Source organism: Strix aluco, chromosome 6 (genome assembly GCF_031877795.1).
Source record: "Strix aluco isolate bStrAlu1 chromosome 6, bStrAlu1.hap1, whole genome shotgun sequence".
NCBI lineage: Eukaryota > Metazoa > Chordata > Aves > Strigiformes > Strigidae > Strix > Strix aluco.
This window is the reverse complement of record NC_133936.1, coordinates 37,305,766-37,332,364: the sequence shown is the minus strand read 5'-3', so window position 1 is coordinate 37,332,364 and position 26,599 is coordinate 37,305,766.

Genomic DNA, 26,599 nt, shown 5'->3' with positions numbered 1-26,599 from the left:
GTCAGCACAAACACACAGAAAACCCACCACAGACCAACTTAATTCCAGTCAAAGAAATGGCAGACTTCCATCTACCTCTGCCACAACTTAAATGATGCTGATTGGAAGTTAATGAGTAGTTAGAAGTAAAATATACCTGTCCAAATGGGTAGTCATTACTGAGACTAATTCTGTCTGCTATGAAGAATCAGGCATAAAATGATTGTCTATGTCTTCCCTACCAAAAGGTTTTCTAGGTATATTTGTGTACTATAGCAGATTTCAGATACAGATGCTGAGAGTCAAGAGCTGACTTCCAACCAAGAAGAGTTTGAACATGTTGAGAACTATTATAATTCTTAGGATGGGAGGTGATGTGAAAAGTAGCCCTCATGTCTGAATTCTGACAACTGTCCTAAACCTTAACTTGATCCATTTCTTAGTCCTCATCTTTTATGTTTCTATGGTACAAAAGTCTGCAATAATTAATTACCCACAATAAAAGACTTCACCAATGACTGAAAGTACCTAGCATATGTTCATATACAGTCAGTTCATAAGTTAGCAAAATTATTAGCTATTTAGTAAACTACAAGTAATTAATTCATAGTCTCAGACAAATTCACATCACAGAGTTATCTTCACTGAATCAAATATAGCAGTCTTCCAGTTAACTTCCAAAAACTTTAAATCAGATCCCCATGTGGCAGGAGAGCTATAGACTGAATTAGTTGTTTCCTTACCCATTTCCATCATCCCAATGGAATGAAATTTCAAACACAGAAAATAATTTGGCTGTTTGGGACAATTTTCTGGTTTATTTAGGTTGCATTTAAGAATTTGATATTCTATAAGTTATTTTATTAACATAAATTCATTATTATGTTTGGGGAAAATCTCTGAAGTAAAATGGAATTTCTGTGTCTGCTAACATGCAGCAGACCAGCTGAGTTTTTTGCGAATCTGGTTTTATATAGTGCAGATTAAAGTCAAAATACCATAGAGACAAATTATACCTCTTGATCAATCCTTGAAAGAATGTAAGAATCAGACACAATAAAGAGAAAAAAAGAACCCACAAGTACAATAAGTAGAGCTCCTATAGAGTCTAGTTAGTCAGACTTCAAACTTGTTTTTCTTTTTTTCCCTTCTTCTACAAACTTTCAGGTGCCTACATTAGACATTAAGGTTTCTGGGCTACTAAGTATGAGTTTATGGTAATCTATAAAGGCTAGGATCTTCCACTGTTTCATTTTCTTTCAGAAAAATTCTAAGTATCTCCTCAGCCTACACTGTATAATATACATGCAATGACCTGATAACAGTATGCAGGTATCAGAACACTCATCAGTCCTAGCATTTAAGTGTAAGTTGAAACAGTTATTCTGCATTGAGGGGATATTTGCAATCAGCTCTACCTTTGATACGCAGGAAAGGTAAAAATGGCCAAGCCTACTAAAATATGTTCTAGCCCCTTAAGCATAAAATGGAGATTAGGGTGGTGAAAGTCTATGCCTAAATCAACAGTTGCTACTCATTCTGCTGTCCAGAAGTCTAGAAACATGTTTTTCTTTCCATTTTATTAAAATATGTTTTTAACCAGGATTTAATTAAAGTGTTTGCAGCTGATGCACCTATTTTTCTTTGAAAAGTCGGGTTTTATGCATTTGGATTTATGATATTTCTGAAAAGAAACTGGGTGATCTTTTCAAATTTGCAGAATGTGCTTTTTTAATGGGGTTGGGAGAAGGTCCTTGGACTGCACTCAAACTCTTAAACTGGTTGCAAATAACACATTTCAGCTATCCTTCTCAGCAAGTCCTTCCATTCATTCATACAGCTTCTTTTTCAAAAGACAAGCTGAAAAGTATCAAGTACCTCTGCTGATCTGAATATACAGAATTCTTCTATTATTAGTACCTAATCCACATATAAAAACAAAACAGCAACCACATGAAAAGTTACTAGAATGAAAAGAGAGATTAAATTTTTTTTCTATGTGACTTTTAAAAGGAAATATAACAGAAGATTATATCTATTATATTGATGTGGATTAAAAATTGTAGCTACATCAAAACACAAATACTGTTAGGGATTATAAAATCAAGGACAGTTTTTACTGAGAAATTAGCACAAACCCCAAAGCTGCTACAGCAGTGAAATCTACATAAAAGAAGACCTCAAAACTGTCTGACATATACTAACTTAAAACATCTGTGCCCATGAGCCTGCAATTTCATACATTGGGACAGATTACTCTACTTGTGTGAAATGCAATCAACTTACTTTTAAACATTTCACTGCAGGTCACAGATGCTAAAGCAATCATAATTAACATCTGAGTTATCATTCCTTACACACCAAGTTAGTATCAAAATCAGTGACTTTAAGAATTCAAGGTCAGGCCTTCAAACACTGAAATCTCTTGTCACTGAATATCTAGCAATGATTAAACTAAAATGATTAAACATCTGGTTAGACTAAAATACAGTTGTTAAAGGAGTTTAAGAAAAAACAGCCACTAGAGGGATAGAAAAAAATAGAACTGATTGCAGGTTTGTTAACCTGAGGTAGTAATTTGACTGCTTATCGTCGTTTCATCAGCGCATCTTTATATGTTGAATAAAGCAGACACTAGATTACTGCTTTAATCAGCATCATAAAACATCATGTTTCTCTCTGCTTCCTAACAGCTGGTTTAAGAGGAATAAAAGGTTTATTTGATGGTAAATTGGAATATCTCCAAGGGCCCTCTAAGCTGCTACATTACTACAGTTGGACTTTCAAAGAAAGTTGAATCTTTACAAATACTGTTATCTTAGTTTTTTAGAGCATGAAGTTTTCTCCAAAAAAAAGTCAAGATAAAGTTGCTACCTCCAACACAAGAATCTACTCATTCATCCTTTCACATAGTAATGTCAATTATATCTTGTGCCATCAATAAGGAAAAAAAATTACTTCCTTTAGATACATCAACCTAAAATCTAATTCCATTAAACACAAGTAATATTTCACTACCTACAAATCATGATGCTAAACTGTGACATTTCACAATTATACTTCCATATTAAATAATTTTCACAAAAAAATCCCTCTATCTCTCATTTTTCTTTCTTCTTGCTGTGGAAGACACTCATACGAGGAGAGCAAACTGACCAAGCCTGTATGTAAGGGAATCTCTATGACATGAATGTGAAAAAGAACCTCCCTGTATAGCAGTGTGTATAGGACCTAAGAAACTTGCTAGACAGAAAGTGAGATTTTTAGAAGCTCTTTATGTTGACCTATTGCTATTCCTACTGAAACGTGCTACCGTGATGTTGAGCACTGATAAAAATCCCAAAGTACATAGCAACGAACCCTCCCCCAAAAAAACAACCCTGAAACCAAACACGCACAAAGAATGTAGTGTTAAGAAAAATAAGTTCTCACTGGTATTTTTTATAGTATATCTGCAACTACCTTACATTATTAAAATAATAATAATGAGGTAATTCAGCTGAGGATATGCCTAATTAAGGTTTACTCTACTTTTCTTACCAAAGTTTGAAACAGAACAAAGAAGCAGTGCCACTTGATCACTACTGATTCCAGGAATTTTCTAGTAACGATAGTTGCTAGAAAACTGAGCACCTTTCCTAATTTCACATTCTTTTATCTCATGCAAATTTCACTGTGACATGCACCTTTAACATGGTTGTGTAAAACAGTTAAAGTCATACTTACAGTTGTGGGGAGGCTTCCCTCTAGTGTAAATGCTCTGTGCAGTCACAGATTTGCTTCCTGATTCCCTCAGTGGGAAGATTCAGCTCCTCTTTGGTAATAAGCTTTGCCCTCATACTGCCAGAGTTAATTCTCCTCTTGGGGAAATTGAATTATCATTATTCTACACATTATTTTCACTTTAGTTATTGAACAAATACAACTGACAAATTAAAAAAAACCTCAGTTACCTTGTCATTTCAGCTTGAGTTACATAGTTACAGATGAGGAGAAAAAGGTAAAGTACAACCCACCGAATTTTGATATTTGAAATGGACAATTTACAAAATGGTAACCATTTTTATTACAGTAAGAAAATAACTTTCAAGTAGAATCACAACCTTCATGGGTACATTAGTCTTGGGCACATGTGCCATGCAATACTGCAAAGATTTCTTATTCTGCTGCAGAAGTTAACAAGACATTCATAATTAAAATAAATTAAAACAGTCTCCCAGAAATCCCAAAATTATGCCTGGGAGCTCTCCAGTTCCACCAGGATTAGGCAAGCACAAAACTGTTTTACAGATATCTCTATTCCACCCTGCCTATTAGAGGTACAGCACAGCACCTCCAGCAATATTGATTTTGAGAACATGCTTTATTTGAAAAAATAAGAGGTACGCAATATGATATATTGTTCAATAATCCCATACTTATTTATCAGAACATTTAACACAGATATGCAGGAACCTAGGACTCCCATTCTGTACACAGACACATTCCTCCTTGAGTTCAAGGCTGTGATCTGACAAGGACAGCTGTTACTGGTTTTGTCATTGTTTTTTTTGCACCCTTCCCACCAGTTTTTGTCTTATTTTGCAAGTCCACATAGAGATCATTTGTGGTATATCTACAAAATCACTGAGCTCTGGACTGACATCCAGGGAAGAGTTGCTATAGATGACTTATCTGGGGCAACTATGAAACCACAGGTATGCATTTCGGGATGGTGTAGAGAACTACAGCATAGATAAGTATGTGCCTTCCAGACTTCTAAAGCTTATGTTATTGCTCTGCATCATCATTCAGTTAGCTGAAGTTAATACTAATTCGATATGGCTCCATGTATTAAAATTTCATTTCCACATACAATAGGGAATACATTCAGGTACATGCATATGTTGAAAAGCCAATATACAAAAGAAATTTCTTTGCTTTAATGGGAAAGAATAGCAAACTGAAGACAGATCATTCTCAACACAGCGCTTTTAATAGGCAGACAGAAAAGAAATCAAGGCATCCACTACTATGAAATAATATAGCAAGCCATGGAGAAGAGGAAAATCTTTGTGATGTCTCAACTCAAGAAGCTTCAACCAAAGACACTTCAGAATAAGCAGTAATGCCTCCTTCAGGACAGTAAGCACAGAGAAATTAAGAAAGGAATTAGGTCTTTCTCTTATAGAGGTGCTCTATACTTCATCTCATCAAAATCTTGTGAGTAGGTTTTATCCATTGAGGTAAGTATCCTACGTAAAGGACTGCCTGAAACAATAGTCTTAGTTTTCATACACACAGCCCCAAAGCAAAAAAAAACAAAGCCAAAACCAAAAACAAACAAAAAAAACCCCAAACCAACCACCAAAAACTAAGCAATATACCAAAATGAAGAGAAATAGCACTACATGTCCAGGAACTACACACAGCACCTTTTGTTTAAACTCCAAGAGAAATCTCATCACCTGACCTCCAGCACTGAATTGCCTCAGCTGGTCCATAAGGAGTTATGGGGACAACTGGCCTCTGCCCTCCTGAAGTGCCCTGAGCAGAGCCCAGGCTAGTTCCCTGTTTCCAAGACAAAAGGGGTGTGTGTGTGTATAAAATCAATCCCAGACTCAACCAGAAAAAAAGACTACAGACAGAAACAGAAGACAAAAAAGCTGACAGGACAGGATGGTGTTTTACACTGTATCTTCACATTCCACAGTCCTTCACTCACACCAGATGTAGCATTCCTTCTTTAGGTAGCAGGAACCCCTGCTACAAAGACCAAGATAGAAACAACAAAAGATTTCTTCCCACTAACTCCAATTGGGGGAAATTCCAGTTGGGGAAACTTAACCTCCTAAACAGGATTTGTACTGTAAATGGTATTTGAAAACAAGATAGCTACCAAACAGCTAGTCTGTTTACTGGCTGTGTGACAGATACTGTTTTATTTGGTACTCTTTTGAAAAACTGTTTTGGAGGAGAAAACGCACCAGACAGGTGACCACAATTTGGGGGAACATCAACATTTCTGGTTTAATGAACTACACACAAGCACATACTTCTGTATAGAACTGCTCATGCTATTATCAACATAAACTGTGTTGAGCTGGCGTTGCATTGTATCAGACCAAATACAAAACAAAGATTTCTAAAAAGAAAAAAAAAAAAAACAAAGCCCTTTCTAGAAGAGAACAAAAAAATTCTAGAAGACAAAGTGCAATTCCTTTTACTTTTCATTTTATATCTCCTCCTTCCTATTCGTGCCTTAACAAGTTTACATTTTGACTTAAGAATAATGTGTCATGTAAGAGTACCTACCTATACCTACAGCATATACCCATGCATTGGGTTTGCATGGCATGGTTTTGGCAGCAGGGGGCTACAGGGGTGTCTTCTGTGAGAAGCTGCTAGAAGCTTCCCCTGTGTCCAACAGAGCCAATGCCAGATGGCTCCAAGACAGACCTGCCGCTGGCCAAGGCCGAGCCCATCAGCGACAGTGGTAGCACCTCTGGGATAACGTATTTAAGAAGGGGAAAAAAAAACCCTGCGCAGAGGCAACTGCAGCCAGAGAGAGGGGTGAGAAGATGTGAAAGAACCAGCCCTGCAGACACCAAGGTCAGTGAAGAAGGAGGGGGAGGAGGTGCTCCAGGACCCAGAGCAGAGGTTCCCCTGCAGCCCGTGGGGCAGCCCATGGTGAGGCAGCTGTGCCCTGCACCCAGGGAGGCCCACGGTGGAGCAGATGCCCACCTGCCGCCCACGGAGGACCCCACACCAGAGCAGGTGGGTGCCCGAAGGAGGCTGTGACCCCATGGGAAGCCCACACTGGAGCAGGCTCCTGGTGGGACCTGGAGAGAGGAGCCCACGCTGGAGCAGGTTTGCTGGCAGGACTTGTGACCCTGTGGGGGACCCATGCTGGAGCAGTCTGTGCCTGAAGGGCTGCACCCTGCAGAAGGGACCCACGTCAGAGCAGTTTGTGAAGAACTGCAGCCCCGTGAGAAGGGCTGACCTTGGAGCAGTTCATGGAGGACTGTCTCCCATGAGAGGGACCCCACACTGGAGCAGAGGAGGAGTGTGAGGAGTCCTCCCCCTTAGGAGGAAGGAGAGGCAGAGACAACAGGTGATGAACTGACCACAACCCCCATTCCCCATCCCCCTGCACTGCTGGGGTGGATGAAGGAGAGAAATCAGGAGCAAAGCTGAGCCTGGGAAGAAGCAGAGGGAAAGGTGTTTTTTTAAGATTTGGTTTTATTTCTCATTATCCTACTCTGATTTGATTGGCAAGAAATGAAATTAATTTTCCCCAAGTCAAGCCTGTTTTGCCCATGATGGTAATTGGCTAGTGATCTTTCCCTGTCCTTACCTTGACCCATGAGCCTTTTGTTATATTTCCTTTCCCCTGTCCAGCTGAGCAGGGGAGTGATAGAGTGGTACCCAGCCAGGGTCAACCCACCACAAACCATAACAGTATATACCTACCCTATATTGTACATACCTGTAATTATGCCCTGAAAAAAAGTGAGAAGGTGTGTATTCTTTCAGCAGTGGTTTATATATGCTGAGAAGATGGATAATATGGCAAGAGAGAGGTTACACTGGGAATTGTTCCATTTTACTGCTGGGGACTAGGAATAGATGTTCTCCTGTTTATATGAAGCCAACAGTTTCTATTCATCAGAAACACAACAGTAAAGCTTCTTGGTTTGATGGATAGCCAGGTGAGTTTTGTAAACATTTTTTAGATTATAATAAGCTTGGCGGGTTTTGTTTGTTCTTTTTTAATATTAGAGTGCACTCGGGAAACAAACTGCCCCAAAGCGAACAACACTCAGTTATTACTTTACTACCTAAGAAATCCTTGAAATTTCAAGAGCTAGAGACCTATGGCTTTTAGTCTACCTGACATAAAAATCTGGCAAACACCCAATCATTTGGAAACAGATATAGCAGGAGTACTCAAAAGGTAGTATATCTTTTGCTATTTCCATCTGCGAGTAGATACATTCTATTAAGTCAAAACAAGAAGGCCAACTATTTGTGTGGGGAAAGAAAGGATAAGGGGGAAAAAAAGGTATTTCACAGAGCTATTTTCTGCATCATATTATCTGCTTCAGCCCCAGGAAAAGAAATAACGCCAGAATAAAGTAGTCCTTCTACAGACCAGGGACCAAGACTATTCTCATGGGGAGATTTAGCACTAAAACCAGGAATAACTGTTTCAAGTAAAAAGAATTAATATGCAGATTGGGATTTGGAGAGCTCAAGATACTAGGTGTGAAACAACTGTTGGACAGATAGGTCTTCAGAGCAATACCTGCAATTACCTCTGAAGGTCCACACATGTTTTTGTTTTTGATGGGAGCACAAAAAAGGCAGCAACTCTTCAGATGCTTATAGCTCCATCCCAACCCGTGCATGTCCCCTCTTTTCTCACTTGTCACCTGGAGTGTTCCCAACTCATGACAGTCACTCAGGACTCCACGCCCTTGCTTCCAATTTATATGATCGGATATTCACTTCCAAAAAATAATTCCAGATTAAGGTTGAAAGTGTCATCAAAAGCTAAGAAAATATTTGGATTTGTGCAAATTGAATTCTACTTCTTGTTTGTACAATTGTGATACAATTATTAAAATACTGGATTTCGTCCCCCTCTGAAACCTTGAGTCTAAGTGCCCACAACAGATAATTTCCACACTCTGAAGCTAATGACCAGTCCAGTTCATTATGTCTACATCTATATCCTGCACTGCATATATAAAACAATTACTTTCCTAATTTTTTCCCCAATATTGCCATTAGTGTTCTTTCTCTGGTACAAGTATCTGTCTCTGGTACATAAGCATGCCATGAGTTGTAGCATCTTGAATGAAAGTTTTCATGAAATCTACCTACAGTCTGACAGCTGGAGGGTGCCAACCTTGGTAGGAACAGGGTAAGCCCAACAGATTCATAGTCTTGCCTTGAGAAATTGAAATGCTTAAAATCCGATGTTCAATACGATTCATTTTTTTAAAAAGAGAAACTGTCTGCATAATTTCTAATAAATTTACTGTGTCAGCCAAATAAACTGTTTTTCACTTGAAGGCAGAAGTCAGAGATGATTAGCAGCGACATTGTGATAATTGTCCCTTTATCATAAGTGATAAATCTCAAAGCACAAAACTCAACCTTCTACATTTGTTTGCTTTTTAATAACCCCAATGTACCGATAGAGTCACTATCAGGGGAAGAAGCCTAATGCTCTGTATAGTCAATTGTTCCTCATAATTAACTGTTCTGTGTAATATCTAAAGTAAATCCATCTTTGGAGAGGGAGAAGAGACTGAAATGATGTTGGCAAATAAAGCTAAAATAAACCAACATAAAAAACCCAAACAAACAGTAGTGTATTCAATTACATAAAATTAGTAAATATGCTTCCACACATATGGGGAAAAATGAACATATGATCAAACTAATAGGATTATGCAAGAGAAGCTTCTAATAATATGTCCGTAATTAATCTTTTTTAGTCTTGGGGCTTGCCTATAATCATTCTTCATGTGTGTAATTTAATTTGGGCAAAAACTAATTCTATTCAAAGGACACATCTTACAACAAACCTCCAATTGTGAGGACTACTTTTCCTAATCTAGTTACAGTTTGGCAGATGGTACAGAGTCCACTCCTGTGCCATGCTTAGCTTTCTTCCATGCTTTGCTTTACTGACAAAAAATAGGGGAAAGTTTTATTGGGACCATTAAAACACAGTTCCCTTGGTGTACTAAACAGATAAAATAGAACTGAGGAGAATTTATCAGAAAACCTTATCACTTCTAAAAGTTATCATGATAATTACTTTGCTGGCTTAGTCTTACTAGACTCCTTACTGCATTCCTTAATTATCTTATTTTCCATGCTCTGTCACTGAATCATATAGCATCTGTAGCATGAAACACATTATCTGGTATTTTATGCTCTGTGTGTGCATGCACACATGTCTGTATCTCCATATAAAGCAATATATATTTTATTATAAAGTTTTCCTAGGTATAAAAAATAGATTATCCTTACAGCAAAAATGTATTAAAATATCCCAAAATTTTAATTTGCTTTACAAGTTTCAAGGAAGAATGAAGACTAAAAAAGGGAAAAATGGGGCAGTAAGAAAGGAAATTCTACAGAAATTCCACTTGCTCCATTAATATTTTTTTAAAAACCATGAAATATAGTGAAAATATTTTCCAGTTATGGAAAAAACATTGATTTTTCAGCTCCTAAAACTAATTCAAATCTTCACACAAGACTAAGAAAAGGTTCAGGAAAGCAGTTCTCTCTTTCTTTCCCCAAGTTATGTTGTCCAGTTATTTAATTAGGGAACACCACTGATGGAAGTTGAGACATTCTCTAGCATATATTCATCTTCCAGCTTCCTAAAATGCAATATACTACAGGTGAAAACTGAGGCCAATATCCTTTCCTGTTCTCAGAAGGATAATTATGGTCTTTTGGTTATAAATCACACATGAAAAAAGTTACAGCTCCCAGCCAGCTATCAGAAAGACCTCAAGCACCATCACTTTAACCCCTCAAACCTCACCTTTGCTCCTCATTACCTCTCATTTTGAAACTCGGTACATAAGAAAATTTACGCATTTGCTCTGTTCAAATGGGGTTCATTTTTTGCTGCGTATGGTGTTAGACCAGCTCCCTCTAAGACAAATGCTGCAGGTTCCCTATTCACTTGTTATCAGTGTACATAAAAAGCAGACTAATAAGGCATTGCAAAAACCCCCAATACAGGTTAATTAACAGTTAATTTCTATGCTATGGGCTACCAAGCTCTTACTAGTATTAGAAATAAGATTTTAAAAAATTGAAAATCTCAATATATTGAAATCTCAATATATGCTGAGCAAAAGCAGTGAAGTTGCTGTAAGTGTGATTTAGATCGTGATGTGAAGAGATGAGTTCCTGGGTATTGATTTCTTTCTTTTAATTTATATTACTGCTACTACTACAAGCCTCGACTGTAGGGCTGGGAGATATGAATTAACTTTAACATACCCAGGGATCTGTTTGGCTAACATAGTAAAAGCGTTGGGGTCCAAGCCTGCTGCAGAGCAGCATACCAAAATCTTGGCAGAAAAGGAATGCATCTCTCTTCATAAGCTGACGAAAGCTAAAAGCTGCAGTAGTAAATGCATGTAACCATAGGTCAGAGTAGTATACAGAAACTGTCCCAAGTAACAACAGAAAGGAGAACTAATCACTGGCGAAACTGCAGGGAGGTTGCAGAGATGCAAGATGCTTCTACAGCTACTAGAGTTTAAAAAAAAACAAAAAAAAAAAAACCAAAAAAAAAAAACCCAACAGAAACAACCATAAGAAACTGAAGAGCACTTTGAAAAATGAAGGGGGGAAGTAGCATTCTTGAGGGTAAAGGGGTAGTTCAACAGCTGTTTTACATGTGGAAGAAGTACAAGAAATCATCCTTCCTACAGCACAGCAGAGGCAAATCCATAAACAAGAGAGCAGTCATCAGCAATGCGAGGTAAGGATGCGTATTTCACTTTCACAATAAAATAGTAATGTTGTTATTATAAAAAAAACACAGTCAAGGGGAAACTGCATCATAAACCCAAAGCCAGTGTCCATAGAGCTGCGAAGGCACCACTTAAAAGAACATTTGTCCCAAAAGCTTCCCAGAAATCTTCCTGAGCAGATGTGCTCTGTCATGAGGCAAGACCTGGTACCTGGCAGCATGCCTGCGAAACGGGTTCTTAACACCGTGCATCTCGGTCTGTCCCCAAACTGCACTGGGGGCTGCTGAGGCGCAAAATCTGTTTGCACTCTCTTCATCTCAAATATACTAAGTCAGGCACAGTAATACAATTCAGGCTATTTATAATACACGTATGTATGTGCATAATCTGACCTCAAGACAACATACAGATATGGTTCAAAAGCATCTGTTTCATCACGTATGCCTTCAGTTCTCCCTGTTACTCACTTACTCTTTACAGACATATCATTGCCCTTCCAGACTGTTATCTGCTTGCACAGTCTGGCAAAGCAAAATCAGACAGAAGTTCTGCAGATTTAATAAGAATGCTTATAACGTGTCACAAGCTTCAGTGACTCTAGGGATTAGATGTATTTAGAAATGCTATGTAATCTTCAATGTTCTGCAAGTAACCATGGTTTGGGATTAAAATATATAAAAACTTGTCAAGACCCTGGTATACTTAATATCTGCTTAGTGACATCTCATTTAGATAAAAGATTCATTAACCTCAAAATGTTATTGTTTTTTCATAGTAGCAGTACAACATGTAAGGTTGAGCTGCTGCTTGCTTTATAAACAGATTTTCAGAGTCACTGTCTGAATGGATTCAGATCTCAGCAGCCTAAAATTTAGTAGAACAAGGTATCAGAAAAACAGTGAAATCCATTAAATGGGTTTGCATACTGGAACCTCACAAAGCACGACTGTAAGCCGAGTTGAGGCTGTTTCTGCTCCCTAAATAAGAGAGGCCCTAGATTAAAATGACTAAAATTTGTCTACCAAGCATCCTCAGAACAGGTCTTTGGTGTTGTGGGGAAAATATTTGAAATGAGACAGACATTTTTAAGCAAGAATGAATATTAAGTACTGAGCAGGTGCAGTAGTTAATTTTCATAATGTTCTTGGTTATGCAGCAAATATAGCATTGCAAGTTTCATTACAAGGTAAAATAGATTCTAACAAATTTTGTTTTGACACTAACTGCCATTCAAATGAATAAAAGCACTCTCATTTATTTTAATGACAGCTGACTTAAAAAACCACACACAAATAAGACAATATTACATAAAGGAAAAAAAGTCAATCAAATCATGAAACATAAATAAAATGCTAAATATAAGCATGCTATGGTCTTTGCCATGCTTAAATATCAAAGAACAGATAATGAATAAACAGTCAGAAAAGAAACAGAGACAACGTACACAAGTGTGTCTGTGTTGTATTGACACAGCATGTATTTGTAGTTCCATCAAAAGAGCACCTAATGCTGCAAGCAGCTGAAGAAGGGGAAGTGGCAAACTTCCAGGTAACCAAAGCAAGCCTGGCCTCACTGGGATTTTTTCTCAGGCAGCTACCCCTGAACAATTGGAGGTTCTGCAGTAAATTTTTCGTCTTGCCCAATTCTTCATTCATCAATGTCATTATCAAAACCACTGATGTATATGTATACACACAACAAAAAGCAGTATGGCATTGCTCTGGTCAGGAGCTGGACTGAATCGTACCTTGTCTTCTATGATCTTATTCTTTTTTCCTCAAACATCCTCATTCTTCAGATGTTGACTGAATCCCAAGCAAAGACTCCTGGAGAAGGGAAATTTTCTTGTGTTTTCTATCAATATATTTCCAAGCATTTTTACAATGTCATGTAAATAATAGCATCGTTGTATAAAACCGTGCAACTGAAATGTTGTAATTAATTTTGATACCTGTAATCATAACCTGTAATTATCATGTAACTGGAGAACTATAATCAAGGAGCAAAGCCCAATTACATATTTGATACATTTCACAGCAAGAGCTCTGTGGTTACGCATCTCAATAGGAGAAAACTCTACAAGCCAGAAGATTAACTGTACTAGTACACTTTTAAAAGTCATTGTAATTAGAGATGCTCAACAAATAGCACAACTGAATAAAAAGGGGAAGAAGTGGGAAAAAAAATAGTGTTTTACTGGTCTTCAGAGAAGTATCAAGTTTTTGACATTTTCACACTTTTTAACTGTAATTGTGATAAAACTACCTAAAATGCATTACAGACATTACAGAGAAGTCATTCATAAATGTGTCTGAGATACATTCATCTGTCTATACTATACTGATTCTCCAACAGTAAAGCAGAATTTGTAATTATTTATAAATCAACCAGGGCAACTTTTGAGGCTACAATAATATTTGCTTGGAATATCATAGCAATATTGTGACAACAAAGCTAAATGAATGTAGGAAAGCCTCTGTAAGAGAGGAAGATGATCATACTTAATAATGAATCACAGAAATTATATAAAATCACTTGCACTCATCTTCCCACACCCACACATTCACAAGCACATGCACTGAAGTAGTCTGTCCATCACCACCTGTACTGTCACGGAGCAGAAGAAACACCAGCTATCAACATTTCATGTCTGCAGGGCTGTTCTTACAAAGGAGAGGATATGGTTGCACTTCTCATACCTTTCAGGAGTTGTCAGGGATTCTGACGTTTACACTCTCCATTTTTTCCTATCCCTAAGGGGATAAGACACTGTCAGTTATTTACTCACTGTCTTTTGTCTCTTTATTTGGATGTCTGATGGTTTCAGTTCTGTTCTTTATCTTCCCTTCATGATTTCCTAACAGTTTCCACCTGTCCGTTATTTCACTCTGTCCTTTTTTTCCCCAGTCTCAGGATCTTGAAAACCTTTATATAACTGTGCTGTGATCTTGCTGCTTTAGGTGCCATCAAGCCTCGTCTCATTCATCCTTCTTTCATTGTTTCTTTGGGTGCTTCCACAGCCTTACCTTCATATTTCATTCATACAAATCTTGTAATTTGTATTACAGATCAATTTGTATTAATAAAATGTGTTTTTACAAGGGTCCAAAACTCAGACTCTGGACTACAATGTTTGACTCTAGATTAAGTAGTTCCTATCTGCAGAGTCAGATCAAAGAAAAACTGATCTCTCTAAATCTATCTACAGGACTCAAGCCTACAAAATCATCCACATACTTTTAATTACACAGATTACAGACAGCTTTGTTGGGTTTTTCTTAAAGTTCACACAACAGAACAGTGAAAGAAAACCTGCAGGTGTAACCAAGTTCACTCCTACACAAATGAGAACTCAATTTGTTCTAGCATTTAGATGGTTTGTGCTATAATGAACTTTTCCAACATTCTCCTGTTCTGTGATGGTATAATTATCTTAGAGATATTCATGTAAAACTGGCATTTTTTCTGATGAATAATTTACAGGTTGGCGAAGTTTAAATACATACAAATGACATGCTTACTATTAATGTCATTAGACGAAAGAGAACAAGTCGGAACCTGGGGAGATTACATGCTGTTCTTTCACTGCCTTGTGCAACCAAGATTAGCAGGGCCTCTCAATGCACTTGCCTACATTTTCCAAACAGCTGATCTCATACAAATCAGGCACAGATTGATTTTTTAAAAAGACCAGAGAGGAAATTCCATGGATACCACATACACTGCCCTGTGCAGTGCCCTGACAGAAAGCGTGGAAGAAGCAGATCAAAGATGACATGTTGATACTGATCAAAATGGAAAAGATCAAGTATTAGATGATCTTGTTCACAAAGATGAGTTGACTGAAAATAATTTGTACAAGCTCCAGCTATTACAGCTGTACTTAAAATAATAAAACTGACATAAAAATACAAAATATGCTTTAGCTGCATTACAGCCTACTAAGAAACACCTCAGTCTAAACTGTGAGGATGTCGTGGATTTGATCTATGCTATACATCAATTACGGACAATCTAATACCTCCGTACTTGTCTTCAAAACACTTAACACTCTAATATATACCGTCAACCTCAAGAAACGTTAAAACATTTTTTTAAATTGCAGGCAGCACAACTCCTTTAGTAAAAACCAAACAAGTGGATTAAGGGCAAAGAAATCTTTGCAGCAACCCCACTACATACATGTCCTGGGAAACTGATGGATGGATAGGGGAAACAGCTAATTATTATGAGAGCTACAGACTGAAGGTAAATGCATCTTTTTAAGAATTCCCTCTGTATAACCATTTCTCCCAGTGAATCCAGCCCAAATCATAATGAAAAGATTTCCACTACATCCAAAGAAGGGATTAAACAGTCACAAATTTTTAATAATATGCTGCCTGGAATGCTAATTATGATGTTCCTTTTATGAATATTTAATTTTCTATTGGGTCTTATGTCCTTGAGCTAAAGCCTATAACTTCTATCAATATTAATGACAATTATGCATTCAGATCCATAGAGATCAGAGAAGTTACCCAGAGATCTTAATATACCCAGTCTTGTTTAACTATATTGATCTTCAACTTCATTTTTAGCTGGTGCTATATGACAAGGATACTGAAAACATACAAATTTTCGGTCCTTTTTAACGGGCACAAAAGATAATGATGATGACAGCAGTTCTTACTAGCATCTAACACGAGTTAAAAGGTTAATCAATTTGAAACCAGTTATTAACTACTGTTCTTAAAAGATATAAAACTTACAAACTCCTGAGAAAGAGGTGCTGCAGAAACAGCAGAAGTGTTGACAAAAACTATGCCAGGGCAGGGAGACACAGTGTGAGCACAAATTGGTGTATACTCTTGTCCTGGTTTACAAACTGTCTGTGCACAAGATAAGAAATTGCTAGTGCTTAATTAAATCTAGGTAGGGGAGTTTGGACATAATTTATCTTGCTTTAGCCTCAAGAGCAAATAACAGATGCAATGCAGCTATTGTGAACCACAGAGTGAGAAAGGAGTCTTGGGATGCAAAGCTGCCTTTATTTGGATAGCTGAAGCTGCTGCTTAGCTTGGCTGCCTAAGTTAGCATCAGAAACGTTGAGTTTGGGTATTGATATAACAGAATAGGGTCTCATGAGGAAAAGCTAGACAACCTTTTATCAGGCCCACATTTGAAAGACTCCGTGGACAGGTGAAGTAAGAGGGCATGTCTCTGCTAGGAGGAACAGACTTGTACCTTAATACTCAGTACAGGAGGAAAGGAAATAGAACGGCAACTTAATAGTGCTCATATAGGTAATTTATAGTATTTCTTTATTGAAATATAGTTCTGTATCAATACTAATATTAATAGTGGTTTGTTAGTCAATTAAGGTGTCATTACTTTTTTTACAAATGTGTTGCTTAATTGATAAACATCATAACTACCCTGCTCAGTTTCATCTTGAGTCTCCTGTTTAAGAGGAGAGAGTCAGACTTGTAGAGCAACAGAACTACAGTGAGTTTGTTCCAAAGTTTTAAATGAAGTCCATCAGCTACACTACATTACATTGTGCAATGGAGTCAGGAAGGAAACACTGAAATATAAAATATGCTTTGGCAGAGAAATAGGCTTTTGAAGATACAATTATGGAAAGATATTCTGCCCACTAAGTCAACCTATGTGTCTGAAAGTTTGAAATGAAAAAAGGAAAAGAAAATTAAAGAAGATAGAAGCAGTGGAAAAAAGATTAACTAAAAATATGAGTCATACTTTAGTATCTGTCAAAGTTTAAGGAGAAAGATTTATGACTTAGGTCTACTACCCACTTGTACATTGGTACAGACTAACAAATATATCCAGAAAAAAAACCCGCTCCATTGAAGTCAACGGGAAAAAATGCTGTCAAGTGTTAGGTGAAGCAGGATTTCATCCAACGGGTGGTTTTTCAGATGAGAATCTATATAGAAGTTTCTGGATCTGGAGAAATTTGAAGGTATGGTAAACAGTTTAATGTACGTTAGCAAAGTGAGAAAACGCGGGTTATAATGTTGGTTAGTAAAAATGCTATTTCATCAAGTGAACACACTTCTACTTCACTGCAGGTTTCTCCTCTCCTCCCATTTCAAATGATACTAGTGTATTTTTTTGTGCGGTAGGTCCCATCATCCCCTCCAACCTGCTAGCATGGACCCTCCAGGTTCACCCACAGATTTCAACAGACTACAATGAGGTTACTTAACAATCACATCCATTTGAAGAAGCTTTTTTTAGCCATTGTAATTCCATAAACAAACATCCTGTAAGCATACAAACACCAACCAGAACCTCAGTTCTCTCTCTGGAGACGCAAGCTGAGCCCTTCAGCCCAGGCTCTCTCCACTGCCTCCCTCTGAGCCATGCCTTTCACCGGCCAGCTCCTCTGCCCGTTCTCCCTTCCCTGACAGCTGCCAAGCTTCCAGAACTGCCCTGGGGTATTTCAGTCTGTGGGGAATACCAGCTCTGGATGCAATTACATGCATTAAATTTAGCAATTTGTCGATTTCTCTCTGATTATGTCAGTATAAGATGTTTTCCTCAAAAGCAGGAAAGCTTTGATGAAAAGCTACATCCATTCCAGTAAGCCTGTTGGTAAGCTGGACAAAAATAAAATTTTTCATCTTTGTTTTCATATAAAAATTTTCTTACCTTATTTAGATTTTAAAAGCAATAAGGAAACAAAACAAAGGGTAGAGTTTCCTTTTTTTTGGAAAAAAAGTATCTTTTTTTCCCCCCAAGTTGTTTTGCAGGATTTAATTTCTACAGAAACAAACACAAAACTACAATCTTTATGAATTCCCAAAAGCTTTAGTTTGGTCAAAAAAACCAGCCAAAAAACTTCAAACTGAAATAATCCATACATTTGCAGATCTCTAGTACTGGGACTTTCTAGTCTGAATAAGTTATTAGAAGATATCACACTGTGCTATATCAAGCTCTTCATATTTCTCTCTACAGTTCAAAGGTTTTTTTACTTGTCTGCAGCACAAAAATCAGTGTTTTTCCAAGTGAAATTAGCTCAGAATGACATATGATGAGCATAAAAAGCAGCTTAAAATTCAGAGACTAGAATTCTATCAACACAGTTTTTACGCTTCTCCATCAAAAAATATCTGTTTTCTCTTGAAAATTACCACGGATACCTATTTTTATCTCCTGTGAAATACAAACGTATTTCAAAGACCACAATTTATCAACAATTCTCTTTTGCACCTGGAAGATCTTGAAGGCCACATTCTTACATTTTCTAAAAGCACTGCAGCTCAACTGCTTAAGTCAAGCTCAGTTTGCCTGATGTTTAAATGGAGCTACAGCTTTTTATGCTACTTAAAAGGAAGTCAATGGCAAAAATCCATCATTCTTCAGTAACCTCCCAAATGTCAAGACATTTTGATACATCACAACAACTTAAAGGCAAGCCCAAGAAAAGTATACACAAGATAAAGTGTATTCATGCACCGTTCTGCAAACAGAGCAAATGCCTCCTCCAGCCTCCCAGAGTTATGTTTTCTGGGTTTTGTTTTGTTTTTTTAATTAAAAATCAGAGGAGAATTACTTTATTGCTGACAGTCACTTTTCAGCAGAAACTGATGTGCCACTGCTGGGGACAAGCACAGAACACAGATCATCAAAAGGCTTGAATGAGCACTATAGTCTATTAAATCAAAAATTTCAGAAGAGCCCTGGGAAATATCTATCTTAGTATTAATTAAGATTTACTGAGGTACAAAGGAAAGCACTGGCAAGAACAGTACAGAATATTGTTATAGTACAACATAAAGCAACAGTTCCAGATCAGTGCAGTTACACTGCACAGCAAAGCCTCACATGCACATTTTTTAACTGTTGCTACCATTTAACTTTTCACATATTAAATATCTTCAGTTTAATCTTAAACTCTTTTTTTTTTTTTTTGACTCAAAATCAGACTCTCTTATTTCAGTAAAATATACTCCTTCCTATTACGAAGCTAGGTTGTAACCAAACATTGCAAATAGTGAAAAAGAAGATCATACTATCAGCAAATAGAATAATCGTGACATCGTTATCCTGTGCTATTTTAGATGTATGAAAAACAAGGCTTTTTCAAAAGGAAATAAAAGGTAGTTTTTAAATACTACATTTTGACATTAACTTCAATAGGTCAGGGTTTAATCTTGAAATTTACAAGTTCCACCAAAAAAAAAAATCAATAAAAAATTACAATAGTAATCCTCTCTAATACTTTTCATTAAACCAAGAAGCAAAACCAATCAAACAACAACAAATAAACAAAGGGGCAAAAACATCTACCAATCCCTAAACCTACCATCATTGCTTTCCTTCTCCTGGAATGGACTATATTATTCTTCAGAAATATTGAAAACTAGATTTGCAATGGAAAATCTACCTCAGCTACCGAAGCCTGGAAAGCACATAATACCACATAAGCATGACATTCATCCTTTACTCTGGCTTGAGGTGCTATTTCACTTGCTGGTTTATAGTATTTGTGCTCAAAGTTCCTTCTTTACGTACACAAATGCTTCAATGTTTACACGGAAAACATCATAGCAAGTAATTAAATCTGAGGTTAAGAAGAGTAGGGAAGCTGAAAAACAAATTTTAACTGCTGATTATTTTGTTTGTTTGTTTATAAATGATTCCAAACCTGACGGTGTAAATGATAAAACTGAGGAGAGACTGCTAACTCAGGAAAGTTCAACTCTACATGCAGAGTTGCTGAGGCTGCTAGCACACGAGGACTCAAGAGTGTTACCAGCCCCAGAGAGGAAAGGAGATTGCAGCAACTTTAAGACAGCCTCATTACCTCCAGTAAAAAAAAAAAGAAAAAAAATAAAAAAGAGCCTGCATATATAGCTAGCTGCAAACCCTGTATCCTCTCTGCTAGATGTGTCTTTTTGTATAACGTATTTCATATTCTAATGCAACAGAAACCAGCCATGGATCTGAAGCAGGGACAACCGGGTCAGAAAACAGAGTGTGAAACAGCACATCCAGTCGCTCTTTACCTTTCCCTTAATCCAACACCCAGCACATGAAAGTCTATAAAGGAGCTTGATTTTGTACCACAGCATCTTCCATTAACATCCTCGTCACCAGAGCTTAGCTGATCTGCACATAATTTCATTCGTTCTGCTGCCAAAAGGGCACTCTGCAGAGAGGATTTTTTTCTAATTAGTGTATCTCTGCCTTGTTACCATACATAAAGCATTATAGCATGTTTGCCAGACAAAAGAGATACAGTGATAAAAATTCTAAGATCTTGACATCACAGCATATTATCACTTTTTGTAATACACAAAGGATTTTATGTGTGTGCGTACATTGCAAAAAGTAGAGGAAGAGAGGGAACATATATACACAAAATGAGAAAGAACAGAGAAATTAAATACCTTTTAACTGTATTATACCCAAACCATTTCTGCTAAAGCATCTGTTAAATTAGAAAGGGGACTATTTCTCTGAACACCAGAGTGACGACCACATATAACATAAGAAAAAGCTTTCAGAGATACAAGGGAAAGAACAACTCTTATTTATGTTTAGAGACAAATACTAGTCTAATCCACCTAATAGTGACAGAAACTTGGCCAGGAAGATAGAAACTAAAATGAAGTAGGGCCTCTGTGAAAATGGATGACTAACTTTCTATTGATTTCTTTCCACTTCCTTAGGAATCAAATTGTTGTAAGACTCAGTTTGGAGCTCCCAGATTTTTGCTCAGTAGGTTTAACTTCAGCTCAGTAACCTCTGTGACACATCTGTTTCTATTTATTATATTCAAGTCTAAAATGGAATTTGTGCTTCCTTCACGTCCTCGTATTGATTTGATTTTCTCTGGCTACAAGAAGGGTCATTAGGTTTAATGTAGGTCATCAGGATGCACACTGATTTGTAAGCGAATGTAATGCAAAGTGATATTAGGTGCTAAAAAACACAGCTGGATCATAGGGGACTGTAGAGAAAGTCAAAAATAGAGCTAAATATTTCTAAGAGAGAAAATAACAGCAGGGCACAAAGAATGCAACACTAGTTATGTTCTGCTTTCCAAAAATAAACCTCTCCATATAGCAATAAATAAATAAAGCAGAGGTTATGGTTGAGAACAGTGGTTTTGGGTGAATGCACAGGAATTCTACCTATCAAGACTGAGAGGAAGAAGGTTTAGCCCAAAGGGGACACTGAAGGCATTCGTCAGTGAGATCTCTGTTTATACTTACTATGGACCCAGTTTGGCTGCTAGGGAGTGATAAATAAGCATATTCATGAGAATCTGGATCTCTGCAATCTAGTCTGTTAACTGCTCTGAAGTGTTTGAGCATTGCAAAAACAATGTCTGTTTAGACTAGGAATTTTCTAAAGTATTATTCTAATCTCTTATTTTAGCCAGAGGTTGTGCAGCAAATTTCAATAAGTAGTGAGTTTTATACCATTTTCCTGGCCAAAGCCCAGCTAAATACATGTTCTTTCTGCCTAAATCCTTGTACCTCTAGATGTTAAAGGCTCTGTTTTGAGCTGTCATGAAAAACACACATGCTACTGCACCAGGCTGGGGGCAGCCTCCTTCTCCATCACAGCTTACTGCATTATATTGTGGTGCTAAGTCATCGTAAATGCACACTTTGCAGTCAGTTTGGATGATCTCCTATACATTTTAACACCTTTACAGGAGTTCTACATACATTAGTTACACTAACTATTATTTTGTTGGTGATTATTTTGCCTACTAGAGGAACAATGAGATCATGCCAAGTCAAGTAAAATCTAAGGAACAGAAGAGAATAAAAAAAAAAAAAATTAAAAATCAGTGTGTGTATATTCATGGACGCACTTGCTCCAGTACAGACATACCACTAAGGAGTCCTCTCCAGTGGAATAAGTAACCTATAGTCATATCTGACAGAAGGATTAGAAAGGAGATAAAGCTAACTCAGACTGTATATTTAAACAAAATCACAATAAAGGGAGATTAGACCAAACTCCGTAACTTTTTCTGTCACTCCTTCTGACAGTGTGAGGACTCTGTAACATCCTTCTAATGTGTTAGTAGAGGATTTCCAGAAAGAGGGAATATAGAGCTTCTCACATATAGAAAGGATTATATTGTTAAGATACTGAAATGATACTCAGTAATTCTGATTTTTTAGTACTGACTTTGTCACAGACTTCCAAATTATTTCAGGAGTCCTTAATGTTTCTGTTTCTCACTTCTTTACCTGTAAAAGGTAAGTAATTCTTTTTTTCAACCACAATGTGGTGATATGGTAAATTATTGCTTATCACATATGCAGCCACTATGTAGGTGTAAACATAAATATTAAAGCTAAGAATGGGGAACTTAGTGCAGTGGTTCTGCAATCTCTTTGTGCCAGAATGGTTTTCTGGGGCCAAATACAGCCAACTGCAACCTTAAAAAACCCATACATATACGTGTGTGTGTGATCCCATATGTGCATGTGTACACATATATTTTTGTGCATATGCACGAATAGGTCTCCTTCACTAAAGCACAAATGAGACAGACTCCAGTTTTGCACTGTGGCCCAGATTAGAAAACTCAGGTCAAATTCTCTATTATCAGATCATCTCTGTGGCTGCGGAAGTACTGGGAAATACACTTTCAGAAAGCTCCATATTACACTAAATGAGACATGTAATTATTAGATCTTAAAGATAATTGTATTGGGAGGAGGAGACATCACATTATTTTTGGTATGTCACTCAAAGTTCATGGCCACAAAATAGGCAGCTGCATCTCTTATGTTTTGCTTACCTTAGCTAGTCTCATTTAAACAACTGAACTTATTTAAAACATGTCATCAACTCAGTGGCTTTTTCAAATCAAGAATTAAATCTTTGCGGTTTTCCCTCCATCCTTGTCATGTGTACCTTTTTACAAACAAAATCATCCTATTCGCTGTTGATAATGAAAGGCAATTCTCATGAGGATCATGACTACTCAGCACATCTTAATGCCGATTCCAAAATTAAAAGCCAGAGGGACTTTTTTCCCCCCTCTCTGAGGTCTTCCAGCAAGGCATTGATTCTTGCTGATCTCTTTCCATTAATATAATTCTTTCTTACAGCCTGAGCGATTGCGTTAAAGTGCTTAGTAACTCTCTAATCATGTACATCTCCTGGGGCTGAAAAGAGCTTTGGTTTTAAAAGTAATTTGTTACAAATGAGGCCTTATGCATCCTAATGTGAGGGTCAGGGGCTCAGGGAAAAAAGAAAAAGTAAGTTTTCAGGGATCATATTTGTGAGATTAAGCCTGAATAATAACTCGTCTGTACCTTCTGAAAACCACCTACCATTAATAAGCTCCTATGAAAATCTACTGAGTGGTTTTGAACCTTCCTGTTCACAAAATATATACTACTATATTTACTAGTATATATACTAAAAAATATAGTATATATACTAAAAAATTTAGTATATATATAAAAAAAAAAAAAAAGTGTTAGTAGACTCCAGCCTTTGATAACCTTAAAGTCAGACTCACTGTCAACACAAAGTATGAAAAAAAATGAGCCAACAGTACTGAAGATTTTTTTCCTAAATATTGCAGCAGCAGTTTAGTCTCATACTAGAAGTCCATCTAAGCTGCATGATGCCCAGGAGTTTCCCCTCATCTGAGCCACCCTTCCAGGCAGAAGCCTCACAGTGCTGCCAGCATGTGAAACGAGCATCTGCCATCAGCACAACTTGTTTCAACTACATGAGGTTACGGATCAAGCCCAGGTCCTTTATCATTAAAATTCAGTCATGATAACAAACCATAATATATAGGAATCCTACAGAATACTCCAGCACTACACAGTTGCATCCACCCAGAAGACACTGGGGTTACACATTTTGGCCACTCAGTTTAACAAGGATGTATTCCACAAGTATCCTACTACACACAACGTTTTGTGCCTTCTGACCGAAGGTGAAATCTTAAGTTTGTTTTGGTTTTTTTTTTTAAAGAGCAACTCCCTTCAGAATTTTTAAAGGGTTTTAAGACATGTAAAGGAAACACAGGAAAATATATACATTGAAATTCTGATTTGCTTTAGTGCAAAGCCTTTCATACCAGTTAAGCTGCAATTAAGGTACCAATTAAACCTCGAAGAGATGGTGAACTCAATATCCCAATGGGATGAGCGGATGCTTTCACTTCCTGTAACAAGATCTTTATGCTGCTTGGCAAGAATTTGTCTAAAAGCCATCAGTGGTTACAAGCTATATGGAAAGTCCTGGTACTCTCATTCACAACCACAAGCAGCCACAAAATCCTGTGCAGCAAGGTCAGAGAACTTGTGGCATGAGCTACTAATACTGAAGGAAGGGGGCTTAATCCATCCACATAAAGCCAGATATGTAGACTGTGTATACAAATACAAATGCAGAGAATCTTCTGTGTCTTGCTCAAACTCTTGCAATAAGGTCATATGTAGGGGTGGTAGTTCCTTACAGCTGTGTATCTGCTGGGCTGTAGTTCATATTCTGCAATGAACAGTGGATTCAAAGTAGAATTCAGATCAGATATTAATTTCTATAGAGCACATTTATGTATATATTTTAAGCCCGGTTCTTCCTCATGAATGAAAACAAACCCTGATCAACTGTACAAAATTGGAGAGATCCTGATCATGTTACAACTGTCTGGTTATGACCAATTTCCTTGGTACGTTTCCTTCATTCTTTGTTTTCTGTCTTTGACCTATCTCAAATTTAAACTGAATTCAAAATTATCTAAATAAATAAGAGCTACATTATTCGAATTTTTAGACTAAAGTTTACCGTAGGTAGCTATTTTATACCACATTACTCCTATCACCTACTTTCATAACAACGAATGGCCTTCAGTCATTATAGCTGATTTTAACGAGCTATAGTAGTAGTTCTAGGGCTGCTTCATTTTCTGTCATCTTTACCAGTAGTCTTGTGCACAGCTTATACACCTGAGCCTTCTACAAGAATCAAGATTTGTACTTGTAAAACTTTATGATTACTATTGCATGCTCAACTGCAAAATCCACTTACCTATTTTATTGATAATTTTTAAGCTTTTGCCAGTATAGTCAAAGAACTGTTAGCATGCAAGATGCTTGTGAAAAGCTATGTATGCCCAAGAGCCATGAATAACACAGCCTGTGCTGTGGGAAACAGAAAGGGAAAAATCTCTGGAAGCAGATTTGCAAAGGGGAGAAGATATAGCTGATGCCACGATAAGCATGCTCAGTCCATAGGATTTATCAGGAGAAACACAGAGCTGTACTGCTTCCCAAACAGCTTGCTGGTGCTCAGCAGCTGAACCAGCCCTTCTGGGCAGCACTGAAACTAATGGGCTTTGACTGACCCGAGCAAAACCACTTGGTTGGACCCCGCAGCACCTTTCAGTGCTCCATGTTCTGAGATGGTCTGGGTACAAGGGGGTAGGGCATGGATGCAAAACCATACTCAGCCCAAGTCCCTGTAGTTTTCTCCTTGCTGGAACCTAATAATCCTTCCAAAAATTGGAAACATGGTGCATTAAAGAAACAATAAGTACTGAGAGACCTGAGCAGACTCGCCATGAATAATACCTCTATGGTAGGCTCCCCAGTGTATCTTACACCTTGGATTTTTTCTGTGGTATCTAAACCAAGGCTGGAAAACAAGGTTTTAGGTGTAAAGTTTGGGACTTACTTGGTGATGCCTTTGTACTTAATGTCTAAAGAGGAAAAAAAGTTGCCACTGACCATGCAGATGTTGGTCACTATTGGTTTAAATAGAGCCCTCTCTCATGATCAAATACTTTCTTAAATCATGGCTCAAAACAGCTACCATGAACATGGCTTTGTGAAAGAGAAGTAGGCAAAGTTATCTGCTGGTATGTATTGAATTAGTCCAGCAGAAAAAAAAGCAGTTAAGACTAAAATAAGAATCTATTAGTGAAACTTGGCAGTTTTCCACTCTTTCTGCAGCACCCAGCACCATTCAGGTAACAGAGAGGTTTTGTCCTTTCATCAGCAAAACAAAGTGGATCAGATGAATCATCTCTCACGCTAAAAAAAATTGCACCTTCTTAAACTTTACATAAGTATCAAAGGAAGCAAAATAATTCCCCTTGAAATACACAC